Here is a 13,145-nt window from a genome sequence, read left to right as displayed (position 1 = left end):
TGGGGTTTTAATATGTTGTCCAGGCTGGTCTCCAACTCTTGGGCTCAAGTGATCCATCTACCTTGGCCTCCAAGGGGTTGGGATTATAGGCGTGAGCCACCGTGGCCTGTCCCTGATATTTTACACCCTCAATCCCTTCTTCTGCTACAAAGAGTGAAGAAAAATTCTTTGTTAGATTTTATCATTCTCTTTTGGGAATTTTCATACATGAATTTAGTTCTATTTTACCATCTAGTTCACATTTTACTGGCAAAGAGAGATAGGGAGGGGTGTGGGCTTTCCACATTCATAGTTTCTAGACCACCACATTAACTTTCACTGAACACTTATTATGAATCAAGCCCTATGAGAAAGCATTTTACATCGATCATGCGCTTTTCAATTTCACCTTAGTTTTACAAGTTAGCACAAATTATTACCCTTATTTAAGATGAAAAAACTGGTATTTCAAGAAATTATATTATTTAGTAAGTGTCACAGAGCTAGTAAATGGTAGAGCTGGGATTCACCCTTTAGAATTTGGGTTCTTAACCCTGGTTACATATAGTGGCTTGGCTTTGTCTGATAAATTTCTAGCATTGTATATAAATCACATTGATAGCAATTTCTTCCTATTTGTGAGGGTAAAATTTGTAGAAACTCATTTTAAAAGGGGTTATTACAATTGTGTAACACTTTAATTCTCATGATTGCTGGATACTAAAGAGGTTGAAGATTATCAAAATGAATCCATTTAAGTTGTGAAATGACTATATTGTTAAGCAATTCATATCCATACATAAAATGGCTTTTTAGAGCCCCTGGGCTGCATGCAGGTGCTAAACATAAATGGAACCCTGATGGATCTGAGAAAAAGAATCCAATGTTCCAAGTGTAAGTAGGAAAGCCAAATATTGCACTGATTCTGGCTCTGGGAAAAGTACATACTGTTATATTCCGGCACATCAGAATTTTCCAGGGATGTGCCTGGTATCTTGGAGTAAAGCCAATGTGATTTTTCTGCCATCTAAGTCTTATTTCTTTATAGGTCTCTTTGCCATGTTCATTATGTAAATCATAGCTTCCTATCCCTGAACTGTAAGACTTTCCTCTTTCCTTATACAAGTGGAAACACCCTCACCATTTCCCAGATATAACCATAATTTTATTCCTTTATAACTACAGGCTTGACTTTATACAAATGCATCAAAAACAGAAAAGATGAAAGGAAGTTGGCCATATGCAACCATACCAATCATTAATTATTATTACTTTTATTTATTAATATTAATGTTTAAGTAACAACCCCTAGGTTGTTTATTTTTGGCAGAAGGAGGAAGATTTTTCTTTTCTGTTTTTCTGCTTATACTTGGAAACTTAGATCTAGGCTTTAAAAAATTATGATGTTATGAAGTTTAATTTCAAATTCATTTTACTGGTACTCAATCTTAGTTTGGCCTGGCAAATCCTTTCAGGATCTTTTGAGAGAGATCATAATTTTTCACTCAATTTAGAAAAATCAACACACTCAACAACAGCAACACTGTACAAATAATAATCGATCCCATTTAGAATCACTGAATGCTGCCTATGATTTTTAAGAACATCTTCTAATTAGAATAAACGATCAATATTCTTTTATTTTCAATGAGACTTGAGGATCAACTTTTACTGTGAAAGATTCCTGTAACTGCGTCTAAATAAAGTAGTCTCTGAATGTGTAACATTTATGAGTGAAATTAAAGGAGCAGATGTGCTGTATAAGATCAAATAAGCATATATCTAGTTGAAATAAAGTAATTCAGAAAAATCCAGATATTGCCTAAATGGCATAATGAAATGATGGCTTACTCTCAACTTTAGAGAGAGAGCGCAGAGTATTTTTTTAAGTCATTAATAAGGGACTCTATCTCTTTAATTATAGCTTTAATGAAGATTTTTGGTGGAGCTTATGTATCCTGAAATTCCCAAATTCCACTCCTTGTAAATGGCAATTATATTATCTTATTTGTGATTACTCCTGAATTATTCTGAAGCAGAGACTTATTCCCATTGTTTCTGATGACAGATAAGCCCTTATGTATGTCAGCAAGTTGAGGAATGCACCCATACCACAGTGTGGAAAGTGGCAGAAGGCAAAACATGGCCATGCCAGCAGGCTTGGTGAACAGTTAGAGAAGCCTGCAAAGTGACTGGGTAAGCCTCTAATCCTGATTAGAAATCCCACTGTAGATTAATTTGGACCTGCCTGAAATAAATGCACGTATTTCTCTTGAAAACTAGCATTAGATTTTGTTTGTGAGTCCCTATGACCATCTTCAGGTTTGATCATTCCTGCGGCTTTAGGATTGAAGGACTCATAGGATTCTGAAAAGCTGTCATATTCACAATTGTGGTTTATTATAATAAAAGTATGAAGATTAGAATCAGCAACTACAAAAAGTTCATGGGGCAAAATCCAAGAGAAACCAGTTGCAAGCTTCTAGGTCCCCTCTCAGTGCATTTGCATGGGGGATGTGTTAATTCCAAAATAAGATGTGACTAAATGTGCCAAGTGTTGCCAAACAGGGAAGCTCACACAAGTTTAGGTGTCTGGGGTTTTAACTGGGGAATTAGTCGGGTTGTTATGCAGTACCTTCATGACTACTTAGACTCCAGCTTCCACACGGATACAGTGTGGTTCAAGGCCTTAGGCATACAAAAATATGCCTGTCAGGCAGAACATACTGAGAGCTCAGAGGTCCTTGCCAAAAAGCCAGGCCTAGGACTAATCCTGAAAGCAGACCTTTTTTTTATAATATGCAGGGTTTGAGAAACCCAGGCCTGATCAACGATTTTTTTCTGCACATTTCATTTCTTTTAGCTACAGAAATGCAAATGAATAGCGTAACTCACTACCTTCTTATTCAAGTTGTATTCCTAAAGTAACTTAGGAAGTTGTAGGGTTCATGTCAATTATGTTTCTATCTGTGGGAGAAACTATCGTTCTGGGTCTTTTATTAATGGAGAATGTAGTAAATAATCCAGAGTTCCACAAGGACACCCTTGTAACTCACTATCTAATAAAAGAAAGAACCTTTTTCTCTAAATCAAATATTTGTATCTTTTCTCTTTATGGGGATTCATATTTCTTTGGAGGAAACAACAAGATATAGAACCCCAATAATTTCAAATAGGACAGTAATTTTTTTTACAGGATGCACTGATTTATAAGTTCAACCCTCAGAGGTACAGATAGGTTTATCATCAAGCTATAAATGTCTAAATGCATAATGGAATGCAAGGCCTAATTTTCTAAAATATGTTTGGATGATACATTACTGTTTTGGAAATTTAGCTGGTCCCAAAGGAAAGAGGTGAACTCTTTTTTTAAAAAGGTTGGTCATATAATGCATTATTAAAGCTTTTAGATAAAAGACAAAATGTGATTTAATTTATTATTATCTGGGACATGCAGAGGTATATTTGACCAATTTTATTTGTTTGATTGTCTTTTAAAACTCTAATATAATAATCCCCTTCAGTTTTGGAACAAACACATATCTAGTGGTGACAGAGCACCAGTGGCTAATGTTGGAATCAGTTTATCATAAGAAACACATATTATAGTCAGGATACTATTATCTTTTGCTAATAGCTCATGCTGGCACTAATTAGCTCTAACACACAAATGATAGAAACCATACATACCTATTAACTTTATGCATCCTTTTGAGGTTCTATTCTCCCATGAAAATTAATTGTTCAGTTTAAATCTCCATGATGACAGACCTAACACCCTCCATTAAAAATACAGAGAGTGATGTATGTATATATTTTTTAAATAGCAAAATTATTTAAGTTATTTTCAGAAACAGTAGATCTTGAGCAGCTATGAGAGAATATGACTGGTTTTCATTAACTCATACCTGGAAGAGGAAATGTGATATAGGTTTCTGACAAAGAGCATAGTAGCTGCATAGTACCACATTTTACTTTATTATAGGATATGATGATGCATATGGAATTGCCACAATTGCCCCATTTCTACAAATAAAACTTTCACAAGAAAAGACCAAGACTTGAGCCCAAGAAATCTTGTGCTCAGAGCTTAAGATTCAAGAGAAAGATTGTTGTCTTACTTTCAGGTAAGGAAATAAAGATGGGCATGAGAAGTACCCTATTGAAAACCTTTTTATGACTGCACTTTCAAATGGCCACTTTAGCAGCTGCATCTATGATTCTTGTTACTTCTCTTTCCTTTGGCAATTGCTTTTCTTATCAAACTTGACACTTCTAGATAGATGAATAACAACTTGATTTGCAATTTGACATTGTTAGATAAACTTGCTCATTTTTAAAATGAATTTGATGTCCACTGGTTTAAAGGACTTCAGATTGAATATGTCAGAAATTTGTCCTTAGTTTTTTAGTTCCAAAAGATGCTTCTATTTGTTTTGGTAATAATCCAGAGAGCTACAATTGGTGAAATTAGTTTTATGATAATTGTTTGTGACTGTTTCTTAAATGTAAGTATTTTCTAAGTCAAAGCTCGGTGCAAACTCTCTGTTCTTAATATCTTCCAAAGCAATTTTCACTGGAAGACATCCCAATTTGCTTTTTTAAAAATTCCAACTTTCAAAAGTACAAATCGACAAGGATCTTTTTTGAAATTGAAATGTAATAACCAAGTTAATTTATATTTCAATAAAGCCTTGCCTTCCCACTGGAGAAAGCAATTGATAAATATAATGTATTACTTCATTGTCAGCAGTCTTCAGAGTAAACTATTACTCAAGCACATGACATACAATCTTGCTAAAACAATATCATCAGAAAAATTGCAATAGTTACCTTACAATGCTCCCAAATATGGAAGATTAGCAACATTTTAAAAATTAAATTAAATTAAGATGTATTGATTGAGGTCATACTCAGTGTTAAACATGTTATTATATCCTTTGAGACGTATTGGAAAAGCTAAATGCAGGGTTCCGAAAAGAGTTAATGATTTTTGTTATAGTAGATATACTGTTACATTTTAAGTAGAGGCAATGAAGTCCTCAAGAATTCCTTATGAAGAAGAACTGATGTGAACATAAAAATCTGCATTCAACTCCATAAAGGAAGTGGTAAGAAAAACTGGTTTTGAATGGTAGATACAATTTGGACATACAGAAGGAAGACAACAAAAAGGCTTTGAGAAAACATGTAAACTAAACAAGAGGGTTAGGATAAGCAAATAAAGACGTCTATTAGAACGTCTGAAGTATGGTTAAAAGCTTTGCAGTCTTGGACGTGGCTGCGCTGGATTCATAACAATTTCCATAAAAAAGCACAGTAGCTTAGTACTTCCAATTTCCAAATAAAATCTGAGTGTTGTGATTATGTCCCTTGTACACCTAGGCTCTCCCGTCTTTCCCTAAATATCTGGATGCCTAATACTGACTCCTATCAGCACAAGGATTTAGGTGAGCCAAACCTGTAAAGATATTTCGAGAAATTTAAAATATCTATTTTTGATGGTGGCATCCTAACATTTCTAAGAATATTGCAAACTTGCAAGATATTGGAAGAAATGTGACAATGCTTATTGAAGGTCCCTTTTCCCAGTCTTTTTCTGAAGACTTTCAGCTGAGTCAGGCTTTATTTCTTAATGCTGCAAAACAATTGTTCCAGTATTAGTGTGTTTTAATGTCCATGCGATATTTGTGATTGAGAACCATACAGTATTGATTCATTCCCAAGTGCTCCCAAACAAAAAGCATTATGTCTCTACTAGTAAGTTGCTTCCAAAGTAATATTAACTGGGGTTAGAGATGGGGATGTAAAAGCACATAATGTGGTGAAGAGTGCTCTAGGTGTATGGTGTGTGTGTGTGTGTGTGTGTGTGTGTGAGAGAGAGAGAGAGAGAGAGAGAGAGAGAGATAAAGAGAGTGTTTCTTCTACTCCGAAGGCCTAGTGGCTCCAACAAGATGTGATGGATAAAAGTGGAAAAGAAGATGGTTCCCAAACTCATGAAGCCAGAGTGAATGAGACGAGGGAGAAGGCGAGGAGATAAATTAAACTGTAGGCAGTGGTACCAAGTCTTTCCCATGGATGTCAAACTGTATTTTTTTTTTTTTTTTTTTTTTTTTTGAGACGGAGTCTCGCTGTGTCACCCAGGCTGGAGTGCAGTGGTGTGATCTCAGCTCACTGCCACCTTCACCTCCTGGATTCAAGTGATTCTCCTGCCTCAGCCTCCTGAATAGCTGGGATTACAGGTGTCCGCCATCATGCCCAACTAATTTTTGTATTTTTGGTACAAATGGGGTTTCGTCATGTTGGCCAGGCTGGTCTTGAACTCCTGACCTAGGTGATCTGCCCGCCTTGGCTTTGTGCTGGGATTACAGACGAGAACCACCACTACCAGCCCAAACTGCCACTTTAACTGTGCAAATCGTATATAGCATAAGAGTTTCTGGAATAAACTGCTGCGATATGACTCTTGACTCAACCATTGCCTCACTGTAGCTTTAAGGCAAATTATGCAGCCTTTTAATTGTAAAGTTGGGAAAATACTACTACCCTCCTGAAAGTTTTTGTCAGGGTTAACAGCTTTAAGTAGGTATTTAAATAGTTCCTGACTTATAGTAGTTGCTCAATACATTCTAGGAATTATTACTGAATGGAGACAAGTGACTTGCAATGTAGCTTACTGGATTTTATAGTTGCAAAATATTTTCATAATTGGAATCATCACCTCCACTAATACTTTACAAGGTGCCATATTGGAGGCAACTCACCTATGCTAAATAATTGCCATTTACAACATGCAGTTGATTCATGGAATATCAATCATCAAAGTATACTGTAACACAGACTTCTGCAGAAGACAGAATGGAAAGAGATAGCAGGCAGGTTTGTGGGAAAAAAAGTTGCAATTGCTTTTGACACAGGTCATTGTGCGATATCTAAGATTAACAAATTAGATCTATTTAGTTGAAAATGCTAAAAGTTAATAGAAGATTAATAGTCATAGATTAATATGAATTAGACTGAAAAGTAAAAGTAAAATATGTCAGAACATTATCCACATTGCAATCAGTGGCAGCAAGTTAGCATCCTACTAATCATCACTATATAATTTTGCAAATAGAATATGCTTGCTATGAAAATTCACCTTTAAAATAAATCCTCTAGCTCCATCTTCCAATGAAATTACTCTTTTTAAAGTATTGTTATGCAAAAATCCTAGAGACATTGCAAATTACAAATGCCATGTTTGGTGCTCATAGAAAATGTCTAATAACCTATTCACCTTTTTCTTTTTTGGTCTGTGTAAAGGAGACTTCTAAAGCACTCAGTGTAGGGAGGGTAGATATTAGAAAGATTCAGGCAATTAGATTTCCTAAATGTGGGTATCTGAGGAGGATATCCATGAATTCATCAAAGTGTTTCCTCTTCCAGTTGGAGTAAAAATGAAATAATTTGTGATGGACGATTTGCCCTATGAATGCCCTATGATTCATGGGCATCTTGTTTTCCGTTTCCTCTTGAGGAAAGGCTACATACTTCTCAGTCACCTTGCAGATAGGAAATGCTAATTTCTATTTCTAGCCACTGAAATGTGAGTAAAAGTCGTGCATGCCATTCCTAGTCTGAGGCATAGAATGGTCCTTCTGGATTCTCCAGAATCTTTCTTCTGCCTGTGGGATAGAGGAGGCCTTGCGTTGAGATGGCAAGCTACTAGATCAAAGCAGCCTCTGTTACCAGGTCCCTGAATGGAGGGTAGCTGTAGTGAGAGTCACCTGGGTTTTCAGCTGTCTTAGCATAACAGATAAATCAACATGTGTTGTATTAAGCCACTGAAAATTTGAGATTGTTATAATAATATAGCCTTTCATATCCTAACTAATGCAGAGGGTTAAATAGTACTTATTGTAGTAAAAATAATTTTTGCTTAAATATATCTTCAGTTTTTACAAGATTAATATGGAGACATGAAAACTTAGAATCATAGCATCACTTTATCAGTCATCTACCTATCTATCTATGAATCTATCTTCATTCTCCTATTGATTCCAAATTACTACTCTATATTATGGATGAAGCACATATTCAGAAAAGCAGAATTCTGGCCGGCAAGTGAAGATGATTTTCTATTTATTGATTCCTTCTATACTTTGTTTTGGGGTGTGTGGGCAGTGCTAAGAGTTCCCTCATTATCCGTATCTTAGCTATCCTTTACTCTTTGCTAAAGATTAGCTGAGTTTCCATACTTTGTAAAAGAAAATTCGGTTCCAAAAGTAACAATTTAGTGACCTAAGTTAAGTTAAAAAGGTAATGTGAAACTGGGGAATAACTAAATACTTATCCTCTCATAGAGTAATTTTATAAACTAGTGCCAAGTGAGTTGTGTAGGGTATTAGGCATAGAGTGGAATATTTCAGAGAGAAGCAGGAAGTATTTTGTTGATATCATCAAAAGTCATTTCAAAGTATCTAATATTTTGTTTGCTCTTTTCTGCCCAATTGATACCTTTGTTATTTCTATATTGTCATATGCTCCCCCAAAAGATGAGCAAATATTAATATGGTAAATTTAGATTCCTTGTAATAACCAATTAGTGTGGTGTGGTAGATTTTATTTTCCAAAGATAGTTTTCCAAGTATATATCCCATTCCACTTGCTCTTCTTACAATGTGACAGTGATTCTTTTCTACTGGGAGGTGGGTTCTATGTTCCCATCCCTTGAACCCAGGCCATTCAGTGTAGCAACTGCCTCTACTAAGAGAACATGACAAAAGTAATGCAGTGTGACTTTGGAGGCTAGGTCATAAAAGGGCATATGGCTTCTGTTTTTCTCTCAGGACACACGACAAAGAAGCCAGAGTTACCATGTAGGAAGTATGGATTCCTTGAAGCCACTGTACAGAACAAAGAGCCTCAACTATTGCAGCCCTGAGCTGTTCAAGTTTCAGCCCAGGCACTAGACATGAGTGAGTAAGCCTCTGGATAATTAGAGATCAACCCCCAACTGTTCAAGTTTCAGCCCAGGCACTAGACATGAGTGAGTAAGCCTCCAGATAATTTGAGATCTCAGCCTTTGAGCCAGCCTCAGGTTCCCACAAAGTCCTGATAAGACTGCAGTTTCATGAGGAAAATAAACATTATTGTTAAGTCATTTTTCTTTTTTTTTTTTTTTAATTATACTTTAAGTTCTGGGATACATGAGCAGAATGTGCATGTTTGTTACATAGGAATACATGTGCCATGGTGGTTTGCTGCACCCATCAACCTGTCATCTACATTAGGTATTTCTCCTAATGCTATCCCTCCTCTTTCCCCCACCCTCCCGACAGGCCCCGGTGTGTGGTGTTCCCCTCTCTGTGCCCATATGTTCTCATTGTTCCACTCCCAGTTATAAGTGAGAACACGCAGTGTTGGGTTTTCTGTTCCTGTGTTGGTTTGCTGAGAATGGTGATTTCCAGCTTCATCCATGTCCCTCCAAAGGACATGAACTCATCCTTTTTTATGGCTGCATAGTATTCCATGGTGTATATGTGACACATTTTCTTTATCCAGTCTAACATTGATGGGCATTTAGGTTGTTTCCGAGTCTTTGCTATTGTGAATAGTGCCGCAGTAAACATATGTGTGCATGTGTTTTATAGCTGCATGATTTATAATCCTTTGGGTATATACCCAGTAATGGGATGACTGGGTCAAATGGTTTTTCTAGTTCTAGATCCTTGAGGAATTGCCACACTGTCTTCCACAATGGTTGAACTAGTTTACAGTCCCACCAACAGTGTAAAAGTATTCCTATTTCTCCACATCCTTTCCAGCATCTGTTGTTTCCTGACTTTTTAATGATCGCCATTCTAACAGGCATGAGGTGGTATCTCATTGTGGTTTTGACTTGCATTTCTCTAATGACCAGTGATGATGAGCTTTTTTTCATATGTTTGTTGCCTGCATAAATGTCTTCTTTTGAAAAGTGTCTGTTCATATCCTTTGCCCGCTTGTTGGTGTGGTTATTTGTTTTTTTCTTGTAAATTTGTTTAAGTTCCTTGTAGATTCTGGATATTAGCTGTTTGTCAGATGGATAGATTGCAAACATTTTCTCCCATCCTGTAGGTTGCCTGTTCACTCTGATGATAGTTTCTTTTGCTGTGCAGAAGCTCTTTACTCTAATTAGATCCCATTTTTGCCTTTTGTTGCCATTGTTTTTGGTGTATTAGTTATGAAGTCTTTGTTTATGCTTATGTCCTGAATGGTATTGCCTAGGTTTTCTTCTAGGGTCTTCATGGTTTTGGCTTTTCTTGCCATTGCTTTTGGTGTTTTAGTTATGAAGTCTTTGTTTATGCCTATGTTTATGCCTATGTCCTGAATGGTATTGCCTAGGTTTTCTTCTAGGGTCTTCATGGTTTTAGGTCTTATGTTTAAATCTTTAATCCATCTTGAGTTAATTTTTGTATAAGGTGTAAGGCAGGGATCCAGTTTCTGTTTTCTGCATATGTTTAGCCAGTTTTCCCAACACCATTTATTAAATAGGGAATCCTTTCCCCATTGCTTGTTTTGTCAGGTTTGTCAAAGATCAGATGGTTGTAGATGTGTGGTGTTATTTCTGAGGCCTCTGTTCTTTTCCACTAGTCTATATATCTGTTTTGGTACCAGTACCATGCTGTTTTTGTCACTGTAGCTTTGTATTATAGTTTGAAGTCATGTAGTGTGATGCCTCCAGCTTTGTTCTTGTTGCTTAGGATCGTCTTGGCTATATGGTCTCTTTTTTGGTTCCATAAGAAATTTAAAGTAGTTTTTTCTAATTCTGTGAAGAGAGTCATCGGTAGCTTGTTGGGAATAGCATTGAATCTATCAGTTACTTTGGGCAGTATGGTCATTTTCACAATATTATTCTTCCTATCCATGAGGATGGAATGTTTTTCCATTTGTTTGTGTCCTCTCTTATTTCCTTGAGCAGTGGTTTGTAGTTCTTCTCGAAGAGGTCCTTCACATCCTTGTAAGTTGTATTCCTAAGTATTTTATTGTCTTTGTAGCATTTGTGAAAGGGAGTTTGCTCATTATTTGGCTATCTGTCTATTATTGGTGTATGGAAATGCTTGTAATTTTTGCAGATTGATGTTGTATCTTCAGACTTTGCTAAAGTTGCTTAACAACTTAAGGAGTTTTTGGGCTGAGATGATGGGATTTTCTAAATATAAAATTGTGTCATCTGCAAACAGAGATAATTTGACTTCCTCTCTTTCTATTAGAATACCCTTTATTTCTTTCTCTTCCCTGATTGTCCTGGCCAGGACTTCCAATACCATGTTGAATAGGAGTTGTGAGAGAGGGCATCCTTGTCTTGTGCCAGTTTTAAAGGGAATGCTTCCAGCTTTTGACGAATCAGTATGATATTGGCTTTGGGTTTTTTATAAATAGCTCTTATTATTTTGAGATATGTTCCATCAATACCTAGTTTATTGGGTGTTTTTAGCATAAAGTGCTGTTAAATTTTATCGAAGGCCTTTTCTGTATCCTTTGAGATAATCATGTGACTTTGTAATTTGTTCTGTTTATGTGATGGATTTTGTTTATTGATTTGTGAATGTTGACCCAGCCTTGCATCCCAGGGATGAAGCCAACTTGTTCATGGTGGATAAGCTTTTTAATGTGCTGCTGGATTCAGTTTGCAGCATTTTATTTGGGATTTTCGCATCGACGTTCTTCAGGGATATTGGACTGAAATTTTCTTTTTTTGTTGTGTCTCTGCCAGGTTTTGGTATCAGGATGATGCTGGCCTCATAATATGAGTTAGGAAGGATTCCCTCTTTTTCTATTGTTTGGAATAGTTTCAGAAGGAATGGTACCAGCTCCTCTATGTAGTTCTGGTAGAATTTGGCTGTGAATCCGTCTGGTCCTGGATTTTTTTGGTTGGTAGGCTATTAATGTCTCAATTTCAGAACTTGTTATTGGTCTATTCAGGGATTCTCCTTCTTCCTGGTTTAGTCACAGGAGGGCGTATGTGTCCAGGAATTTATCCATTTATTCCAGACTTTCTAGTTCATTTGCGTAGAGGTGTTTATAGTACTCTCTGATGGTGGTTTGTATTTCTGTGGGATCAGTGGTTATATCCCCTTTATCATTTTTATTGTGTCTATTTGATTCTTCTCTCTTTTGTTCTTTATTAGTCTGGCTAGTGGTGTATTTTGTTAATCTTTTCAAAAATCCAGCTCCTGGATTCATTGATTTTTTGAAGAGCTTTTCCTGTCTCTATCTCTTTCAGTTCTGCTCTGATCTTAGTTATTTCTTGTCTTCTGGTAGCTTTTGAATTTGTTTGCCTTGCTTCTCTAGTTCTTTTAATTGTGATGTTAGGGTGTTGATATTAGATCTTTCCAGCTTTTTCCTGTGGGCATTTAGTGCTATAAATTTCCCTCTAAACACTGCTTTAGCTGTGTCCCAGAGATTCTAGTACATTGTGTCTTTGTTCTCATTGGTTTCAAAGAACTTATTTATTTCTGCCTCAATTTCAGTTTTTACCCAGTAGTTATTCAGGAGCATGGAAACTGAAAAATATTCAATTGTGTGGTTTTTGAGTGAGTTTATTAATCCTGAGTTCTAATTTGATTGCACCATGGTCTGGGAGACTGTTATGATTTCCAGTCTTTTGCATTTGCTGAGGAGTGTTTTATTTCCAATTACGTGGTTGATTTTAGAACAGGTGCTATGTGGTGCTGAGAAGAATGAATATTCTGTTGATTTGGGGTAGAGAGTTCTGTAGATTTCTATTAGGTCCACTTGGTCCAGAGCTGTGTTCAAGTCCTGAATATCCTTGTTAATTTTCTGTCACATTGATGTGTCTAATATTGACAGTGGGTTGTTAAACTTTCCCGCTATTATTATGTGGGAGTCTAAGTCTCTTTGTAGGTCTCTAAGAACTTGCTTTATGAATCTGGGTGTTCCTGTATTGGGTGCATATATATTTAGGATAGTTGGCCCTTCTTGTTGAATTGATCCCTTCACCATTATGTAATGACCTTTTTTTCTCTGTTGATATTTGTTGGTTTAAAGTCTGTTTTATCAGAGACTAGGATTGCATCCCCTGTTTTTTTTTTTTGTTTTTTTTTTTTTTTTTTTGCTTTCCATTTGCTTGGTAAATATCCTCTATCCCTTTATTTTGAGCCTGTGTGTGTCTTTGCATG

The sequence above is a fragment of the Macaca mulatta genome, chromosome 6, assembly GCF_049350105.2.
Source record: "Macaca mulatta isolate MMU2019108-1 chromosome 6, T2T-MMU8v2.0, whole genome shotgun sequence".
NCBI classification, from domain to species: domain Eukaryota; kingdom Metazoa; phylum Chordata; class Mammalia; order Primates; family Cercopithecidae; genus Macaca; species Macaca mulatta.
The sequence above is the reverse complement of the archived record's forward strand: the minus strand, read 5'-3'. Positions refer to the sequence as shown.